Raw genomic sequence first — 18,668 nt, 5'->3', positions numbered from 1 at the left:
GGAGCTCTGTAGGGTGTGGCTGAATGGACAGCGCCTCCATACAGGTAGGGGTTGTGGAGCTCTGTAGGGTGTGGCTGAATGGACAGCGCCTCTATACAGGTAGGCATAGTGGAGCTCCGTGGGGTGTGGCTGAATGGACAGCGCCTCTATACAGGTAGGCATAGTGGAGCTCCGTGGGGTGTGGCTGAATGGACAGCGCCTCTATACAGGTAGGCATAGTGGAGCTCTGTGGGGTGTGGCTGAATGGACAGCGCCTCTATACAGGTAGGTATAGTGGAGCTCCGTGGGGTGTGGCTGAATGGACAGCGCCTCTATACAGGTAGGTATAGTGGAGCTCCATGGGGTGTGGCTGAATGGACAGCGCCTCCGTACAGGTAGGTGTTGTGGAGCTCTGTGGGGTGTGGCTGAATGGACAGCGCCTCTATACAGGTAGGCATAGTGGAGCTCCGTGGGGTGTGGCTGAATGGACAGCGCCTCCATACAGGTAGGGGTTGTGGAGCTCTGTGGGGTGTGGCTGAATGGACAGCGCCTCTATACAGGTAGGGGTTGTGGAGCTCTGTGGGGTGTGGCTGAATGGACAGCGCCTCCATACAGGTAGGGGTTGTGGAGCTCTGTGGGGTGTGGCTGAATGGACAGCACCTCCATACAGGTAGGGGTTGTGGAGCTCTGTAGGGTGTGGCTGAATGGACAGCACCTCCATACAGGTAGGGGTTGTGGAGCTCTGTGGGGTGTGGCTGAATGGACAGCACATCCATACAGGTAGGGGTTGTGGAGCTCTGTGGGGTGTGGCTGAATGGACAGCGCCTCCATACAGGTAGGGATTGTGGAGCTCTGTAGGGTGTGGCTGAATGAACACAATGCAGATAGCCCGGTTAGCCACTGTGCGGGAGCACTGTTTGGTCAGCCCATTTGAGCTAGTATGTAGATGAATGCATAGTTAAAGTGACTATGCATATATGATAAACAGAGAGTAGCAGCAGCGTAAAAGGAGGGGTTGGGGTGGGGGGGGCACACAATGCAAATAGTCCGGGTAGCCATTTGATTACCTGTTCAGGAGTCATGGCTTGGGGGTAAAAACTGTTGAGAAGCATTTTTGTCCTAGACTTGTCACTCTGGTACCGCTTGCCATGCGGTAGCAGAGAGAACAGTCTATGACAGGGGTGGCTGGGGTCTTTGACATTTTTTAGGGCCTTCCTCTGACACCGCCTGGTGTAGAGGTCCTGGATGGCAGGCAGCTTAGCCCTAGTGATGTACTGGGCCGTACGCACTACCCTCTGCCGTGCCTTGCGGTTGGAGGCCGAGCAATTGCCATACCAGGCAGTGATGCAACCAGTCAGGATGCTCTTGATGTTGCAGCTGTAGAACCTTTTGAGGATCTCAGGACCCATGCCAAATCTTTTTAGTTTCCTGAGGGGGAATAGGCTTTGTCGGCCATCTTCACGACTGTCTTAGTGTGTTTGGACCATTCTAGTTTGTTGTTGATGTGGACACCAAGGAACTTGAAGCTCTCAAACTGCTCCACTACAGCCCTGTCGATGAGAATGGGGGCGTGCTCAGTCCTCCTTTTCCTGTAGTCCACAATCATCTCCTTAGTCTTGGTTACGCTGAGGGATAGGTTGTTATTCTGGCACCACCCGGCCATGTCTCTGACCTCCTCCCTATAGGCTGTCTCGTCATTGTCAGTGACACTTGTGACGACCCTCCCACTCTGTCTGCCGTATTCTGTCTTTGTTCTTGTTTCCTTATTAGGATGCCGGTGGGCGGAGTGCAGAGGGTCGTCAGCTACATGGGAAACACCTGGGCCAGGTGTCTCCCAGGATAAATAGACCTCTTCCACATTCATGGAGGAGACTCTCTCCATGCAGACACCTTTTGTAGATTGTGTTGTGCTTCTTGGTGGCCTTTTGTTTGTTTGCTTTGGCACCTTTCAACACCCTGCATTATCACATTCATGCATGCAAAACACTCACTTACACTACTGATTACTGATTACACACACCATTGTATATTATACTTAGTTGCTTTAGTTAATAAATATATATTTTGCTACTCCTTATCTCCACGTTGTCTCCCTTTGTTACGGGCTTTGAGCCGGTTCGTGACAAGTGGGGGCTCATCCGGGATGACACACACTGTTGTGTCGTCTGAAAACGCAATGACGGTGTTGGAGTCGTGCCTGGCCATGCAGTCGTGGGTGAACAGGGAGTACAGGAGGGGACTGAGCATGCACCCCTGGGGAGCTCCAGTGTTGATGATCAGCATGGCAGATGTGTTGCTACCTACCCTCACCACCTGGGGGCGACCCATCAGGAAGTCCAGGATCCAGTTGCAGAGGGAGGTGTTTAGTCCCAGGATCCTTAGCTTAGTGATGAGCTCTGAGTGTACTATGGTGTTGAACGCTGAGCTGTAGTCAATGAACAGCATTCTCAAATAAGTGTTCCTTTTGTCCGGGGGGGAAAGGGCAGTGTGGAGTGCAATAGAGATTGCATCATCTGTGGATCTGTTTGGGCGGTATGCAAATTGGAGTGAGTCTAGGGTTTCTGGGATAATGGTGTTGATGTGAGCCATTACCAACCTTTCAAAGCACTTCATGGCTACAGACGTGAGTGCTACGGGTCTGTAGTTATTTAGGCAGGTTGCCTTTGCATTCTTGGGCACATGGTCTATGGTGTTCTGCTTGAAACATGTTGGTATTACAGATGCAATCAGGGACATGCTGAAAATGTCAGTTGGTCATGTACAAAATACGTTTTTTTTTTACCTTTATTTTACTAGGCAAGTCAGTTAAGAACAAATTCTTATTTTCAATGATGGCCTAGGAACAGTGGGTTAACTGCCTGTTCAGGGGCAGAACGACAGATTTGTACCTTGTCAGCTTGGGGATTTGAACTTGCAACCTTCCGGTTACTAGTCCAACGCTCTAACCACTAGGCTACCCTGCCGCGTTACAAATAACGCGAAAAAGAACACAAGTACAATTGGTTGGGCGACCGTAAAACTGCTACCATTTCTTTCGGCGCCATTTTGTCTGTTTGCAAATGCAACTTATTTCTATTTCTAACAGAAACCGTTAATTAATTCCTTATCAATTTTAGTAGACACTCACGCAGAGCAACTTACAGTAGTGAGGGTGTACATTTTCATACTGGTCCCCATGGGAATTAAACCCACAACCCTAGCATTGCAAGTGTCATGCTCTACCAACTGAGCCACATCATATCATCACAAACCACTTGCTGTCTCAATGTACTCCATTTTAGTAGACACTCGATGCAGTGTAGATGACCAACCTTTGTAGATGACCAGCCTATGTACAATACAATAATGTAGATTTACTTTAAGTGGTTTGTAAGGATGGTAAATTAATACTGCACAAAAAGGGGTTATTTTCCATGTTATTTTAGTGAGAAAAAATATTTCATTTGATGTGGATGTTTTGTGTCTTTCCCCATAACTTTGCATATTTTGATGTAAATGTTTGAGGACAGGGTTTAGTTCTTTCTGGATTCCATTAGAATGACAATCACAGAGAAAGAGACAGGGAAGCAACTCTTACAATTCTATTACAAAACTATTGTTCTTAATTATACAAGTACCTTTTGTGCCAAGGTGTAGATGCTGAATTTTTTTTTTGCTTGCTCTACAGATGTCTATATCAGTCTGCTAATACTAGTAAAGGCCCAGTGCACTACTTACATTTTTTTTTTTAAAGATCCTTAAAAAATAAATTTGTTGAAAATTCTTATTTTTCAGGGGATGTAGGTAGGGGTAAAAGTGACTAAGCGATCAGGATAGATAATTAGTTGCAGCAGCATATGTGAAGAGTGTGAAAATGTGACTGTGTGAATGTGTGTGTGTTTGGCGTCATCTATATGCGTGTGAGCGTATGTGTGTGTGTGTGTGTGTGTGTGTGTGTGGAATCCATTGAGTGTGTATAGAGCTGTCGCAGGAGAGTCTGTGCTTAAAAGTGGGTCAATGCAAATAGTCAGGGATACCATTTGATTAAATGTTCAGCACTCTTATGGCTTGGGGGTGGAAGCTGTTCAGGAGTTGGCGCTCTGGTACTGATTGCCGTACTGTAGCAGAGAGAACACAATATGACATAGGTGTTTGCAGTCTTTGACATTTTTAGGGCCTTCCTTTGACACCACCTGGTATAGAGGTCCTGGATGGCAGGAAGCTTGGCTCCAGTGATGTACTGGGCCTTAGGCACTAAACTCTGTAGTGCCTTATGGTCACATGCCAAGCAGTTGTCATACCAGGCGGTGATGCAGTCAGTCAAGATGCTCTCAGCCTTCTGAGGGAGAAGAGGCATTGTCGTGCCCTCTTCACGACTGTGTGGGTGTGTTTGAACCCTGATAGGTCCTTAGTGATGTGGACACTGAGGAACTTGAGGCTCTCGGCCCGCTCCACTAAAGCCCCATTGATGGTGAATGGGGGAGAGGTTGTTGTCCTGGCACCACACTGCCAAGTCCTGAGCTCCTCCCTATAGCCTGTCTCATCGTCGCCGGTAAATACCACCGTCATCTCATTGGCAACCTTAACACATTTTTTTCTCAAAACTTCTTAAAGCATTGTTGGTTAAAGAATTGTAAATAAGCATTTTTATTTATTTATTTATGTCACCTTTATTTAACCAGGTAGGCTAGTTGAGAACAAGTTCTCATTTACAACTGCGACCTGGCCAAGAATAAGCAAAGCAGTTTGACACATAAAACAAACCTACAGTTAATAATACAGTAGAAAAAAGGCTATATACAGTGTGTGCAAATGAGGTAAGGGAGGTAAAGCAATAAAAAGGCCAAGGTGGCGAAGTAATTATAATATACCAATTAAACACTGGAGTGATTGATGTGCAGTAGATGAATGTGCAAGTAGAGATACTGGGGTGCAAAGGAGCAAGATAAGTAAATAAATAGAGTATGGGGATGAGGTAGTTGGATGGGCTATTTACAGATAGGCTATGTACAGGTGCAGTGATCTGTGAGCTGCTCTGACAGCTGGTGCTTAAAGCTAGTGAGGGAGATGTGATTTTTGCGGTTCGTACCAGTCATTGGCAACAGAGTACTGGAAGGGAAGGCTGCCAAAGTAGGAATTGGCTTTGGTGGTGACAAGTGAGATATAACTGCTGGAGCGCGTGCTACGGGTGGGTGCTGCTATGGTGACCTGTGAGCTGAGATAAGGTGGGGCTTTACCTAGCAGAGACTTGTAGATGACCTGGAGCCAGTGGGTTTGGCGACAGTATGAAGCGAGGGCCAGCCAACGAGAGCATACAGATCGCAATGGTGGGTGGTATATGGGGCGTTGGTGACAAAATGAATGGCACTGTGATAGACTGCATCCAATTTGTTGAGTAGAGTGTTGGAATCTATTTTGTAAATGAAATCCCAAAGTCGAGGATTGGTAGGATGGTCAGTTTTACGAGGGTATGTTTGGCAGTATGAGTGAAGGACGCTTTGTTGCAAAATAGGAAGCTGATTCTAGATTTCATTTTGGATTGGAGATGCTTAATGTGAGTCTGGAAGGAGAGTTTAGTCTGCCGAGACTGTTTAGTCTGTTGATAAGAATGTGTTGATTGACAGAGTCGAAAGCCTTGGCCAGGTCGATGAATACGGCTGCACAGTAATGTCTCTTATCGATGGCAGTTATCGTTTAGGACCTTGAACATGGCTGAGGTGCACCCATGACCAGCTCGGAAACCAGATTGCATAGGGGGAAGGTAGAGTGGGATTCGAAATGGTCGGTGATCTGTTTGTTAACTTGGCTTTCGAAGACCTTAGAAAGGTAGGGTATGATATATATAGGTCTGTAGGAGTTTGGGTATAGAGTGTTTCCCCCTTTGAAGAGTGGGATGATTGCGGCAGCTTTCCAGTCCTTGGGAATCTCAGATGATACGAAAGAGAGGTTGAACAAGCTAGTAATAGGGGTTGCAACAATTTCGGCAGATCATTTTAGAAAGAGAAGGTCCAGATTGTCCAGCCCGGCTGATTTGTAGGGGTCCAGATTTTCCAGCTCTTTCAGAACATCAGCTATCTGAATTTGGGTGAAGGAGAAATGGGGAGGCTTGGGCAAGTTGCTGTGGGTGGTGCCGGGCAGTTCACCGGGGTAGGGATAGCCAGGTGGAAAGCATGGCCAGCCGTTGAAAAATGCTTATTGAAATTCTCAATGACAGTGGATTTATCGGTGGTGACAGTGTTTCCTAGCCTCAGAGCAGTGGGCCGCTGGGAGGAGTTTGTGTTTGGAGTTTGTGCTACAGGATGCAAATTTCTGTTTGAAATAGCTAGCCTTAGCTTTCCTAACTGCCTGTGTATGTTGGTTCCTAACTTCCCTGAAAAGTTGCATATCACGGGGGCTATTCGATGCAAACGCAGTATGCCACATTATATTTTTGTGCTGGTCAAGGGCAGGCAGGTCTGGAGTGAACCAAGGGCTATATTTGTTCCCGGTTCAATTTTCTTTGAATGGATCATGCTTATTTAGGATGGTGAGGAAGGCACTGTTAAAGAATAACCAGGCATCCTCTACTGACGGGATGAAGTCAATATCATTCCAGGATACCCCGGCCAGGTCGATTGGAAAGGCCTGCTCGCTGAAGTGTTTTAGGGAGCGTTTGACAGTGATGAGTGGAGGTCGTTTGACCTCAGACCCATTACGGATGCAGGCAATGAGGCAGTGATCGCTGAGATCTTGGTTGAAAACAGCAGAGGTGTATTTGGATGGCAAGTTGGTTAGGATGATATCTATGAGGGTGCCCGTGTTTACGGATTTGGGGTTGCACCTGGTAGGTTTATTGATCATTTGTGTGAGATTTAGGGCATCAAGCTCAGATTATAGGATGGCCGGGGTGTTAAGCATGTCCCAGTTTAGGTCACCTAATAGCACGAGCTCAGAAGATAGATGGGGGGCAATCAATTCCCATATGGTGTTGAGGGCACAGCTGGGGGCAGAGGGTGGTCTATAGCAAGCGGCAACGGTGAGAGCATGCATAGATCATCCTTTCACCTACTCCGTGTCTCACAAAGACACGGTTGTTGGAACCAAAAATCATCAGACCAAATGACAGATTTCCACCAGTCTAATGTCCATGTTGTTTCTTGGCCCAAGCCAGTATCTTCTTACAGGTGTCCTTTAGTAGTGGTTTCTTTGCATCAATTCGACCATGAAGGCCCGTTTCACGCAGTCTCCTCTGATCAGTTGATGTTGAGATGTGTCTGTTACTTGAACTCCGTGAAGCATTTATTTGGGCTGCAATTTCTGAGGCTGGTAACTGTAATGAATTCATCCTCTGCACCTTAGGTAACTCTGGGTCTTCCTTTCCTGTGGCGGGCCTCATGAGAGCAAGTTGCATCATTGTGCTTGATTATTTTTGTGACTGCACTTGAATAAACTTTCAAAGTTCTTGAAATGTTCCGCATTGACTGACCTTCATGTCTTAAAGTAATGATGGACTGTCGTTTCTCTTTGCTTATTTGAGCTGTTCTTGCCATAATATGGACTTGGTATTAAAACACATGTTAATTTAAATTCTTTCCAGGTGACTACCTCATGGAGCTGGTTGAGAGAATGCCAAGAGTGTGCATAGCTGTCATCAAGGTAAAAGGTGGCTACTTTGAAGAATCTCAAATATATTTGGATTTGTTTAACACTTGTTACTACATGATTCCATGTATTCCATTTCATAGTTTTGATGTCTTCACTATTATTCTACAATGTAGAAAATAGTAAAAATAAAGAAAAACCCCCTGAATGAGTAGGTGTGTCCAAACTATTGTCTGGTACTGTACATCCTGACAAAATACACATTATGACTGGCCTGCTAATGTACCTTTCTGGACCTTGTACACTATAGAGAAAATACCCATTACTGATCTAAATGGTTGTCTAAAGCCTAGGCTAGATTACTATTATTTCGGGAATGAAACCTGTGCATTCAAAATGCAGGACATTTTAGTGGTTATTGAAGTGACACATTCACTGCATTTTACAGCCTGTAGCAACTGCAGATTGACCCTTTTAAGCATGTCTGCAAGATATATATGTATCTTTCAGGTGCTATTGTTTTCAATTGATAAGACTATGGATTCCGTGGAGAGAGACTTGAGGGATTGAAAGAAAGCTCCTCTTAATCTTTATTCTGTAAATGTGCGTATTTCCATGCATATGTTAGTGAGTGAATACTTTCATTATTTTGTTTCTTATAGTGGATCTGCTATGGTGTGTTTGGCAGCCTTGCAGGGATACAGGGATACTGTAAAGTCACGATTTCCATCCCTATATTTAGACCCAGGGAGACGGAGAAGGAGATGTGGAATCTTTCCAAAAGCTCAACAAGACAAAGGTTGGTAGAATTGGAGAGTTGCACACCAGAGGTATGTGTTAGAGCACAGCACTGCATGCTACTGTACTTGGATGCAATGTGGAACAGAGAGGTATAGTTAGACTACAAACTCCAGATTCCTGAAAGACTGAGGGGAAATCTCCCATTGAGAGCAGAAGTGTCAACAACATAATGTTGTTATTGCGTAATGCATGTGTTATATATGTGAGATATAATCATATGCACCACATACAAAGATTCTACACACGCACTAACACACGCACACACTCATGCACACACCAACTCATGCACACACATATGCACACACACACACGGATGTACGCACGCACACACACACACTCTCGTGGAAACATTGCACGCATGCACATTACACACACACACACACAAACACACACACACTTTCTCTCATGGAAACGATGTGAGCTTGATGAGTCGTCTGGATGTCATGCTGCTAGGGCTGGTTGTTATGGCGTATAATCAGCCAGGTCAGTTGAGATCCAAGGCAATATTCTACGTTCGTTCAGGTCCCAATGATGTTGGGAGATGGCGGCCACTAGGGGCAACAGTGAGCACTATTACCATAAAGTAGCTTGCGGTTTGCTAGGGCCTTGTGGAAGGGGATGGCGGAACGGATGACGTAATCCGTGAGCTCCAGGTCCGGGGGTCGTGTGTTCAATACCAGTGCTAGGTCAAACCGTAAGGAAATTATCTTAGTATTCTTTCTGGACAGTATTTCTGAAATTAGTGTCCCCGAAAAGTGGCCTCCGAAAATGGTGTATTACGTCACATACATGTATGTGCATATACAGTATGTGCACCACATCATTTCTCTCTCTCTCTTGCTCTGCTCTGTGTGCATCTTGCTAGCTGTCATTCAAATGGCGAGGGGCTGAATCTCATTCGCTAGAACATGAATTGCTAGGGGGATGGTCCACTTGGGGGAAAATGTAGGGGAAATGGTTTAGCACAGCTTCCAGAAAAATAGTTGCCTTCAAACTAGGGATTTCATGTCTAATTGAGTTAAGACAGTAATTGTGCTCATAGATTATGCATGTATGAACTACACATTGACACATCCAGCCCAAAGCGGAAGCTTTAAAAAATACTTAGTAGTCGCAAAGTTCCGGAGCATGTCTTTAACCCTTACCTTTACCATTTGGAAGAATAAACTTAACCATTGAGTTGTTTCTGTTGTAACCCTATCCCAGCCCTTAACCCTTACCTTAAGGATTTGGAATTTATGCCCACCCTGGACAAAGGTTGAATACTGAAGTCAAACCGTGTCAAACCGTGATATCTTGTTGGAATGAAAGCGGCTGGATCATGTAGGCAGAACCTCTCAGCACGCCTCGCTAGCACAAAGATGAGTAACATCAGTTCTGACTCTGTGAATGTGTGTGTGTGTGTGTTGGTGTGTGTGTATGCCGGGGTGCTGACGAGTGTGTGTTAAGTACACAGCAACTGAAGACGAGTCTGAGTCTGAGTGTGTCTGTGTGTGTGCAGGTGGGTTTGTGTGTTTGTGTGTTTATGTGCATGCATGTGTGCGTGTGTGTGTATGTGTGAGTGTGTGCGTGTGTATGTGTATGCAGGTGTGTGTGTTTGTGCCTGTGATAGTATGAGTATGCATTTAGTGTTTGGGGTGCTAAGAACCACACGCAGAGTGACTGTATCCCATTCCCTGTGCCTAGAAGTGCCTAGAAGTGTGTGTTTTAGGACTGTGAATATGTATCGTATTAGCATATGTATCCTATTAGCATAGGAGAGCGGGAAAGAAGAGCATCTCAGACCACCATACTAAGGAAGCCAGCCAGAGACAGAGACAAGCCTAATGGCTGCAGAGTTCTGATTAGATCTCTACTGCTGCATGGTACTGCATGGTGCTGCATGGTGCTATTTAATTATGAACTAATCCTTGGCTAGGGATGCTATGCATTCAACCTGACAGTTGGTTAGTTTGATATAACACCATTCTCGCTCTCTCTCTCTCTCTCTCTCTCTCTCTCTCTCTCTCTCGCTCTCTCTCTTCAATGTGATTTATTGGCATGGGAAACATATGTTTACATTGACACAGCAAGTGAAATAGATAATAAACAAAAATGAAATGAAGCTCTCCCTCTCCTGACTCTCCTTCTCTCTCTTTCTCTGATAACACGACTCTGATAGGCTGTGTGGTTGTGTTTAGCCTAGTTGTGTGTGTGATAAAGTTGTGTGTAACCTGGCCTAAAGGAGAATTCTATTGTCACAAACACCATTGACTCATGGAATACTAGAAAAGCAGCTTTTCATATGACATTCTGTGTGTAAGTCGTTATCAATCCCTTCTTTCCTTCATGCATAGACAGTGGCTTGAGGAATTGGTACAAAGCTGGATTTACAACATTGAATGATTTGTTTTAATGATGGCTTCCGTAAGTATTTCCTGAAATTGAAACAAGAATATGGTTTACCGCACTCCCAATTTCACTGTTTCCTCCAGCTAGGAGCTAGGAGGAATCTAGCCTTAATAAGATGGAAAAATGTATAGTCCATGCTAGCTCCTTAAAAAATAAGAAAATAACCTACATATACAGCAGCCTTTTTACAATAGGCAAGGTCAACAATGGTAGTAACAAACGTGCATGGCAGCAAGACCTTCGGGAGACCATCGATAATTGTGAATGGGATTCATACCAAAGCAAATAAAATGTGTTGTTCCTATAAAACTATAAAATAATACAGAAGTACAAACTACACCTGTTGTCAGAAGTAACTATGTGTAACGCGTTCTTCGTTTGTGGAAGAAAGAGAGTCGGACCGAAATGCGTGTAGGTTACGAAATGCGTGTAGGTTAAGCGTGTAGGTTACTCATGTGCTTTAATAAAGGAAATAGCGATACATGAAATAACTGGGAGAATACAAAACAACAAACGGAACGTGAAACAAATTACAGCCTATCTGGTGACATACACAGAGACAGGTACAATCACCCACGAAATACAACGTGAACACAGGCTACCTAAATACGGTTCCCAATCCGAGACAACGAGAAGCACCTGACTCTAATTGAGAACCGCCTCAGGCAGCCAAGCCTAACTAGACACACCCCTAATCAACACAATCCCAATTACTACAAACCCCAATACGAAACACAACATATAAACCCATGTCACACCCTGGCTTACCCAAACATATACCAAAAACACAAAATATAATGACCAAGGCGTGACACTATGACCCTGCATGTTCTGGGGAATGCCACAAATGTAAGCAGCACACAAGTGGAAAGAGACATCTCAAATATTTTGGGCTCTCCAGTTGGTAACAGTCTCTCAAATTTGTTATGGGTCTACACTCGGCTAACCCTGCACTTAGCTCACATGTGGTACGCTGCTAGAATAACAATTATTCAACCATGGATAGATGACACGAAACCTAACAATTCCTTGTGGCTCAGAAACCTGGCGTGGTTGTTTCTTCTGTAAACACTGACTAATGTCCACCAGGGTAAACTTGACAAGCTCTTGCATATCTGGAGCACTGTAGTCGGTTTATAGAAGATGAGTATGCGAATATACTGTTGAAGGGGATTGCCAACCCATAACGCACCAAGCGTCTGGGTGTTGCTGTTTGTACCATTGGAATTTAATACTTATGATAATTTGTTTGAGTGAGAAGGAGATTAGGGAGAGGGGTGGGAAATGGATATAAATATTTATCATGGAAGAACAATTGTCAATAAAGTAGAATGACATTATTTTCTAATTCACCTATTCAACTTGTTTTATTCTTGGAAGACATGGACATCGCTGTTTTTGTTTTTTGTTTTTTGTCCCCCACAATGAAATCGGAGAGGGGACTGTGTGTCTGTCTCCGTCTTCTTGTTTTTTGTCCCCCACAATGAAATCGGAGAGGGGACTGTGTGTCTGTCTCCGTCTTCTTGTTTTTTGTCCCCCACAATGAAATCGGAGAGGGGACTGTGTGTCTGTCTCCGTCTTCTTGTTTTTTGTCCCCCACAATGAAATCGGAGAGGGGACTGTGTGTCTGTCTCCGTCTTCTTGTTTTTTCATATGTATGTATTTTGTGGATTGCTCTGTGTTATTATTGGTTTTGTCTGTGTGGAAAATTTCAAATAAACTATTTAAACTTCAGAGAACCTCATTAGCATGTGGTATTGTGGTGGATGGGGTTGAGCAGGAGAGAGCCACTCAGGTGATGCTCTATGTGTTTGTGTGTGTGTGTGGGGGGTCTTTCTGTGTGTGTGTGTGTGTCTGTGTGTATGTGTCACAGACTACCAGATGGCCCTGCTTCCTAATCACAAGCGTGTTTCTTAAGCAGTAAATCCCCTGAACCCCCCTCCCCTCCCTCTGTGTGTCTTAGTCCCCCCCATCCCTCTCCCCGAAATACACATAATATTAAACACACACCACAGGGCATCATATGAAGAAAGATCAACAGCAGGTTGGCATTTATTGGGATGACTACTGGAGGCAGTTCTGCAGGGTAGTCACTAGCTGGCACAGCCACAAAGTCATAACATTTGAACCCTAATCTTAACCCCAATCTTAACCCCACTGCTAACCTTAACCTTAAATTAATATCTCACTCCAATATATTTTAATAGAAAGTTAGTAAAAAATGGATAAGATCTTGCTACCATGTCTATTTGTGTAAAAATCATTAACTCCTTAGTTATATCCCAGTTTACCTATTTGGTTATGGTCTTGTCTACACCTAGCGACTGTTTTTTCAATTACATGAGCAAAAAATATTCAATTTTATGGAATGGCAAGCCGGACAAAATTAAAAGGGCCGATTTTTATAATGAATCTGAATTTGTAAGGCACAAATGATTTATTAAATATTAAAGTATTAGACCTCTCCGAACTGGTTCTCTAGCAATGTAGCAAGAATGTCTCACCCCATGTTCAAGAATGGCCTTTTTCCCTTTATTCAGATTACAACCTTTGTGAAGGCAAAGGGTGACAACTTTGAAGAATCTCAAATCTAAAATATATTTTGATTTGTTGACTACATGATTCCATATGTGTTATTTCATAGTTATTTCATAGATTATTCTACAATGTAGAACATTTTAAAAATGAAGAAAAACCCTTGAATGAGTAGGTGTGTCCAAACTTTTGACTAGTACTGTGTATCTACTGAACAAAAATATAAGTGCAACATGCAACAATTTCAAAGGTTTTACAGACATACAGTTCATAAAATGAAATCAGTCAATTGAAATCAATTCATTAGGACTAATCTATGGATTTCTCATGACTGGGAATACAGATATGCATATGTTGGTCACAGATACTTAAAAGAAAGTTAGTGATGTGGATCTGAAGTCATTATCTGGTGTGACCATCATTTGCCTCATGCAGGCAACACATCTCCTTCACATAGTTGATAGGCTGTTGATTGTGGCCTGTGGAATGTTGTCCCACTCCTCTTCAAGGGCTGAGCGAAGTTGCTGAATATTGGCAGGAACTGGAACACTTTGTTGTACACGTCGATCCAGAGCATGCCAAACATGCTCAATGGGTGACATGAGGAGATAGGTGACGGAGGAATGGCACGACAATGGGCCTCAGGATCTCGTCACGGTATCTCTGTGCATTCAAAATTCCATCTATAAAATGCAATTGTGTTCGTTGTCTAGTCCATAACCCCACCACTACCATGATATCAGCAAACCACGACAACTACTGTGATTATTATTATTTCACCATGCTGGTCATTTATGAACATTTGAACATCTTGGCCATGTTCTGTTATAATCTCCACCCGGCACAGCCAGAAGAGGACTTGCCACCCCTCATAGCCTGGTTCTTCTAGGTTTCTTCCTAGCCACCGTGCTTCTACACCTGCATTGCTTGCTATCAACTGATGTAAGAAGGGCTATTTAAATAAATTTGTTTTGATTTGATTTACATTTAAACAGTAATAGGACCAATCTACATTACATTGTATTATTAGGGCTCTAAGCAATACTAGTTGTTCTCCCCGATGGATTTCAAATGCCCCTCAGGCATGTCATCCTGGAGTCGGGCCTGACACACGCACACACACACACACACACACACACATGCACACGCACAAACACACAAACAAACAGAGGCCCTCTGTCCGGCTGAGTCACAGTGGTCTGGCTGTCTCTGTCTCTGTCTTGTCACAAGGCTGTCATCTGTCATTTCAGAGTGAGCCGTCAGTCTCTGGGGTGGATCGGTTCTGCTCAGTCATCTCTGGCACACAGGAATACTGTTTGTGTGTGACCACACACTTCCAATACTTAACAATATATTCAGCTGTGAAAAAACAACATTAATATGCTAGGACTATTTAGCTTTTTCTGTATTAATGTACTGTAAAGATATTTACTAAATCCATCTTCAAATATGTACAAAAAGTATTTTAGCATATTCTCTGCATTTTTGTGTGGCTTTATTTGTGTAAAATACATATATTTTGTCTGACTTACTTCGTAGGAAAATTCACATTTTTGTGCAACTTCATTCCTAGCAAAAATACATTTTTTGGGGGAAACTTTGGAACGATATTTTGAAAGTTATTAGAGCAGTGCATGATGGGCAACGGTATCCTACACTGACTTTTTTGTGTCCCACATGTATCTACATAATAAAACGAATGTGTTAACAACCCAATATTGTTAATCAACCAGGCTGTCACCTAAATAATTATGATATAATAGTAGCCTTACCTTGTTCTTTTTTAATTTATTAATGCCAATACTGTTTTCTATGCTTGTTTTAACTTAATACTAATACTTAATACTTAATTTAACTTTAGGTGCTAGTGCACTTGTAGTCAGAAAGGCTCCTTTTCCATGTAGGCAACAGTAGGCCTACACAACTTTCTTTACAATGCATTTCATATTTTGTGGAGCCTACAGTACATTACAAAATGTTCTTCATAAGGCATTTAACACAAGGCTTCCCTTTTCGTGTACCATACACCGTTTCTTTCATAATGCATTTTATACAAGGCTATGTTGAATTTTATGAGGGTTGCCAGATTGGAGAAAAAATACATTTATTTTTTGTTGTATCGATGAAGGTATTTGATTGGGGAATGGGGATACATTTTTATGATGGGAAATTATAATACACACCATAATACACACACACATACACAAACACTTACACACATACACACACTCACTTTGTTTGTACTCATGTTATAGCCAACTTTTGACTTTAGTATGAATTATTTTTAATAAAATATTTGTATATAGTTGTCATGTATTTATTATCTTAAATGGTTAAATGTTAGTAATTTGCATGTTTCAGTAATGATTAACATGGTTAAATAGTCGTAAATATCTGCTTGATTTATCTTTTGGTATATTTGGCATTTTTATAAATATTCTGTATTCCAGTGAAGAAAGCAATAATTAATCAACACAGTTCTGTAAATAAATGGACACCACCTGTTACAAAACAGAAATGGCTCTGTTTGCCATGTTACAAAACAGAGAAATGCTCTGTCTGAAGCCATTCAGCTATGGGTTTCACAGCCCTATAATAATGATACAAGTGACTGTATATCACTTTAAAATGGGTTTATTTACAACCTCTGGGGTGTAACATGTTGGGCAAAGTGGTATAGGAGACTCTGACATATAACCCATAACTTTAGTTCAGTCTTCGCCAATGAGAACCAAGAGGAGCTTCGTCCTTCATCACTGGATTCTAGGCCATAGAAAATCCTACATCCGTCTCATTAAATAAGAACAGGATGGATCAACAGTGATTCGTATTACTGGTTTGCATCCTAAATTTTTTTTTTTGTCTACCCATATGTCACTGTCAGGTCATTAGATGTATAAGCTTAAGTAACAAAATAACATCATGGTTGTAATAACACTTTAAACAGGTAGTTTGTAAATGTGTAGAATGTGTTTGTTTTGCGTCCACACTGGAAAATGAACTTATGTAAATTAGACAGTCACAGAGGTTTTTCTTCTGAATAACTGGTCAGGACATTGCACATTCCATTCAGCTTCAGGCAACTTTGATGTAAGGCTTGATCACATGTGTAGTGACTATTTCTAACCATTGTTACATATCCATTATTCACCAGATATATCAATGTAAATACACCCAACATAATGTTGAAATACAAAATGCTAGACGAACACATACTGTAACTAGAAGTGAGCTGGACACGATCCCAATGCTGCCACCAGTGTAGTGGAAGAAAGTGAAAGCTGCAACAGGGACTCTAACCAGGGCTCACACGTGACAAAGTGAGCTCCAACAGGCATTGCCATGAAAGCATAGTAGGCCTCTGGGCAGAATCAGTAGGCCTACAATGCTGGCATATGCCTTGTTACAATAGCCAAAGTATATACAATTATTGGCACGACCGTAATAATCATCATGAAACGGCCTTGGAATTGCCATAAGTGTAAGTCAACATAATTCATTATTTTACATTAACCTGTTTAACTGCATTGATGTGGCTTAATTGGTCATAGTCTAGACTCGGTATAGTTGCAAATACCATGCAGTTACACCAGGGGAATTTAAACCAAACAGATTTTTTTGCAGGTCTTCTTTTCCCCCACATTAATTAATGAATTAATTTCCCATCATGAAAATGTATCTCCTGATGCCTTCATCGATACGACACAGCTTTTTACTCCAAATTGGCAACCCTCCTAAAAATCGACATAGCATTGGCATTAATAAAATTTAAATTAAAATGTAAGGGTACTATTATATTATTAGTATTTTGGTGACAACCTGGTTGATTAACAATATTGGGTTGTTAACACGCTCGTTTTTTGTAAAAGTAAATGTGAGTGTCACGTTCTGACCATAGTTCTGTTATTTTATTATTTGTTTTAGTATGGTCAGGGCGTGAGTTGGGGTGGGCAATCGATGTTTGTTTTTTTATGTTTGTTTTTGTGTTCGGCCTAGTATGGTTCTCAATCAGAGGCAGGTGTCGTTAGTTGTCTCTGATTGAGAATCATACTTAGGTATCCTGGGTTTCACTTTTGGTTTGTGGGTGTTTGTTTCCGTGTCAGTGTTTGTCGCCACACGGGACTGTTTTGTTGATTCACGGTTATTTTGTTCCAGTGTCCAGTTGTGTTTTTTCGAATAAATCAATATGGACACTTACTTGGGAGGAGATTCAGGACGGCAAGGGACCATGGGCACAGGCTGGAGAATATCGCTACCCCAAGGCTGAGCTGGAGGCAGCGAAAGCCGAGAGGTGGTGGTATGAGGAGGCAGCACGGCAGCGCGGCTGGCAGCCCGAGAGTGAGCCCCAAAAAATGTATTGGGGGGGGGACACGGGGCGTGTGGCTAAGTTAGGTAGGACACCTGAGCCAACTCCCGTGCTTACCGGAGAGCGAGAGGGACCGGGCAGGCACCGTGTTATGCGGTGGAGCGCACGGTGTCCCCGGTGCGTGTGGGCATCGAGCCAGGTGCCATGAAGCCGGCTCAGCGCATCTGGTCTCCAGTGAGTCTCCTCGGGCCGGCGGTGGTGGTGAAGTGGGGTCCACGTCCCGGGCCAGAGCCGCCACCGCGGACAGACGCCCACCCAGGCCCTCCCCTATAGGTTCAGATTTTGCGGCCAGAGTCCGCACCTTTTTGGGGGGGGGGGGTTGTTTCCCTGTCAGTGTTTGCCCCACACGGGACTGTTTCGTTGATTCACGTTTATTATTTTGTTCCAGTGTCCAGCTGTGTTTTAAAAAAATAAATCAATATGGACACTTACCACGCTGCGCTTTGGTCCGATCCTTACTCCTCCTCAGACGAAGAGGAGGATATCCGTCACAGTGGGACACAAAAAAGGCAGTGTAGAACACCATTGCCCAAAATGCATTGCTCCAATAACTTTCAAAATATTGTTTGAATGTTTGCCCCCAACAAAATGTATTTTCCTATGAATGAAGTTGCACAAAAATGTGTATTTTCCTACGAATTAAGTTCACAAACGTGTGTATTTTCACCCTAAGTAGGCCACATAAAAACGCACAAAAAAGCACAAGATCTTCTAAAATACCTTTGTACATATTTGAACGAATTCAGTGTGAGATCGTGTTGACAGAGAGGAATGAAAAATAAGCTCATTGGGGAATCAGCTGAGCACCTCATGTTGATGTTGCTTGGAGGGATATTTTTGCATGTGAAATCAGTGTAACTAACCATGGTATGGCTCAGGTATGCACACACCGACACACACAGACACGTGTGGAAAGGGGAGTGGAGAGAAGCAACTAGATAGAAAATACCATCAGTTGTCAGCTTCAGCAGCAAATAAAAAGTGATGATCTATCCATCCCTCACAATTCTATATGTATGGGCTATTCAATTCAAAT

This window comes from Oncorhynchus nerka, linkage group LG24 (assembly GCF_034236695.1).
Source record: "Oncorhynchus nerka isolate Pitt River linkage group LG24, Oner_Uvic_2.0, whole genome shotgun sequence".
Lineage (NCBI taxonomy): Eukaryota > Metazoa > Chordata > Actinopteri > Salmoniformes > Salmonidae > Oncorhynchus > Oncorhynchus nerka.
Note: the sequence above shows the minus strand (reverse complement) of the source record.